Here is a 3,632-nt window from a genome sequence, read left to right as displayed (position 1 = left end):
CTCCCCAAAGTCAACAGGCTCAGGTTGCAGGGCCCTTTGTGCAAGAGCAGTCTGCTCCGTCAGGTTATAGGGCTCCGTGTGCAAGGGCAGCCTGCTCTGCTCACCCACGGCCTGCTGGGCCTGAGGCTGGCCCCCAGCCACTGTACAGGGGCTTTGGACACGTGCCCTGCACACAGCTCCATCCCAGTCCCACTGCCCACTTGGAGCCTGGCACCTTCAGTCTTTGCCCGCAGGCCTTACGTGGGCAGCCCGAGCTTGCCTGTAGCCTGGGAAAGGGGCTGGGCTGACAAGGGGAAGAGATTGTGAATGGGAGTCTGGAAGGTCACCGCAGTGGAAGGCAGTACCACCAGCTTCAGAGTCAGCCTGGAGCCAGGTTCTAACCCAGCTCTGTCTTTCTGGGAGTGGGAACTCGTAGCCGCTCAGTTTCCTCATCTGTAAAATGGGATAACGGGAGCAGCCCTCAATAGGGTTGTGGGTTACAAAGAAAACACAAGGCCTGGCTGTCAACAATTGATGGCTGTAGCTTTTATTACGTTAATGCAAAAACCACATGACTTTTGCATCAACTTAACTTTATCCTTGGCCTCACATTCCTCATTTGCAGATTGAGGAAAATAACCTCCAGACCCGGTCCAAATCCTGCTGCTGCCTCCACTCCCGGGGCGATTATGCTGTGCCTGCTCTGAACTGGCAGGCACAGCTGGTCTTCACTCGTTTGGGACACCTCAGTCCCCCGAGGCAGCTGAATCCCTCTCTTCCTTTAGGGTCAGCCCCTGGCCTGAGGTCAGCCTCCTGGGCTGGGAGCCGGCACTGGGCACTGGGCTCAACGCGAGGCTGCTGCCGTCGACAAAGTCTTGATGCTTTTTGAACAAGGGACCCGCATGTTCGCGTTGAACTGGGTCCCCTCGAATCATATGGCTCGTCCTGCACTGGCCTAAAGGGATTCTAGAGCTTCCCTCACTCAGAAGCCAGGACCCTGGTCGGGTGGGAGGAGAAGAGAAAGGAGGAAGGTTGCCCTAGCTCCCAGGGAGGGGACTGCAGAGTGGAAAGCAGGGAGCTGGGGATGGAAATGCTCGAACAGATTCCCTGTGACACATAAGCAGGATGACTGGGCTTTCATCCTCCTGGGTGGGACATGCCTCCCTCAAATCTTGCTGCTGGGCACATTATCTGTCCAACATGAAAAAGAAGAAATGAGAAAAAAAAAAAGGAAGAAAGAAGAAAGAAGAGAGAGAGAAAGAAAGACAAAGAAAGAAAGAAAGAAAGAAAGAAAAAGAAAAGACTCAGGCTGGGTGCAGTGGCTCACGCCTATAATCCCAACACTTTGGGAGGCTGAGGCGGGTGGATCACCTGACGTCAGGAGTTCAAGACCAGCCTGACCAGCAAGGTGAAACCCTGTCTCTACTAAAAATATAAAAATTAGCTGGGCGTGGTGGCACGCACCTGTAATCCCAGCTACTTGGGAGGCTGAGGCTGAAGAATTGCTTGAACCCGGGAGGCGGAGTTTGCAGTGAGCCAAGATTGCACCACTGCACTCCAGCCTGGGTGACAGGGAGAGACTCTGACTCAAAAAAAAAAAAAAAAAAAACAGAAAAAGAAAAAAAGAGAAAAAGACTCAAACAGGGCAAATTCCAAAACCTGGACTGTTGCTCCAGTTTTTGCACTGGGGGGCGCATGAAACAAGGAGCATGGATGGCATCTTGGGGAGTTTTGGCTCTGCGGGGAGAAGGAGGTTCTTGGAGGGGTGGGATGGGGCCGGGGGAAAGACTCTAGAGCCATGTGGGAGCCTCTCACATTGGGGAGGTTGCTGCAGCGTCTTTGCTGAGTCCTTAAGGGAACTGCAGAGCAGACTATGCTCAAAGGTCGTCACGGCAGGGCAGGCCTCGAGGGGGCCCCACAACTGAGTCTCTGACGTCACCCCATGCAGGCTGGCAATGCTCCCCTGGGGGCTGCCCACTATTCCCTCCTTTTCTCCTGGTCTTCCTTCCTTGGCTCTTGAGTGCCACTGCCCATGTGGCCACGCTGTGCCCAATGGGATGGTCCGCCCTCCCTGCGTCACCCCTATTGGCCCCTTGGCCCCTGTGATAAAGTCCACCGTTTCTACCCTTTGGTCCCAGGCTCTGCATATTGTCCCCCTCCATGCCTCCAGCCTGTGGTGCTCCAAGACAGCCAAGAGACCCCAGGCTCACCCCAGTTACGGCGTCCCGGCTGCCATGGCGGTGTCAGCGCTGTGGGTATGAACTCACTGGCTCTGGTTCTTTATACAAAACCTATATATACATATTCCTCCTGAAATGTCCTGAAACTTCAAAAGACAGAGAAAAGCTTAATCGACCCTGTAATTCCAACATCCAGAGAAAATCTCTTGTAACAGGCTGGTGTCTTTTCAGTATTGGCTGCAGGCAGTATGCGCTGTTTTAAAGCATGAGGCGAAGTGTACGGGTTTGGGTCCTGCACCCCTCACTTGACAGCACAGAGTGAACACCCGCCCCCCTGACCACCACTCCTTAGTCTCTATTGGGGCTGGGGAGCTAAGGGGCTGCTGGGGGATGGGTGAAGGAAGGGGGCGCTCCAGGCCCCCCAGGGCAGTGATATTCTACACACAGAAATAAGGATTTTCAGGGCTAAAATATTGTTTTAATGTATATTGTCGTATGTAGTGCAGCCCACTTAGAGACAATGTGTGCCAAGCCTCCATGGCACACAGGAGCCGCACGACATACGAACATATACATTACTTAGTGGTATATTTTGATGATCTCTGAGTATTGCCCACCCCCAATTCCCTGCATCTCCCTAGAAAGGAAGCTTCCCGGAGGAGGTCACCCCTCCCTCTCACCCCCTCCCTCTCACCGACGTGCCCCCTCGCTGCACGCAGTGTTTGAGGTGAGCTCCTGATGACTGGGAAGGCCATGTTCCTGGACTTGGGGCCCAGTAGTCAAGGGCGTGTGACCCTGAGGCTTTCCATATAGAGCGCCAGCCCCGGGGATCATTTTCACATCACAAATAGAACAAAAAAGAGGGAGAGAAAGTAAGGAGAGAAGAAAATTGGGGAAAGGTAAAATAAAAATGGAAGAGAAATGACTCTTTCAGTTTAAAGGCAGCGGTGGTCACAGGGGAGGAAGGAGGAAGGAGGGAAAGAGATTTTGGAGGAAGAAGGAACCAAAACGCACATCACACTTACTGAACGTTCTCCCCCGCCAGCTTGGTTCTAAGAGTGTTGCATAGCAGCTCATTTAAGCTTCACAACTCTCTGAGTGGATGTCATTATTGTCTCTGTTTTCTGTGGGAGGAAAAAGAGGCACAGAGAAGTTAAGTGACTTGCCCGAGGTCACACAGCCAGTGGCAACAGAGCTGGGACTTGTACCCAGGGAGTCATCCTCTTGACCCCTAAGTTACAGACTAGAGTGGAGGACGGGACATTTGTTGAGCCCTTGACCCTCCCCTTCACCCCTTGTCCCAAGGGGAGGGACAGAAGGGCTGGGATGAAAGAGCCTGGGGCAGTGTGGGGCCAGCCTGGGGAAACCCCACCACAAGCCACCAAACTGGATGTCTTCTCAGCGTCAAGGTTATGGGGCCAAGCTTTTCTTTTTATCTTAAAGCAAACGTGGACAGTTTATGGAACAGGATGA

General features: G+C 53.2%; 1 pseudogene; it reads left to right on the top strand.

The window, feature by feature from the left end:
• The first annotated feature begins 1,082 nt into the window (after window positions 1-1,082).
• Window positions 1,083-1,180, top strand: LOC115931897 (uncharacterized; annotated as a pseudogene).
• Window positions 1,181-3,632: the final 2,452 nt, after the last annotated feature.

Source organism: Gorilla gorilla, chromosome 22 (assembly GCF_029281585.2).
Source record: "Gorilla gorilla gorilla isolate KB3781 chromosome 22, NHGRI_mGorGor1-v2.1_pri, whole genome shotgun sequence".
Classification (NCBI taxonomy): Eukaryota; Metazoa; Chordata; class Mammalia; order Primates; family Hominidae; genus Gorilla; species Gorilla gorilla.
Note: the sequence above shows the minus strand (reverse complement) of the source record. Positions and strands in the feature narration are given on the sequence as shown.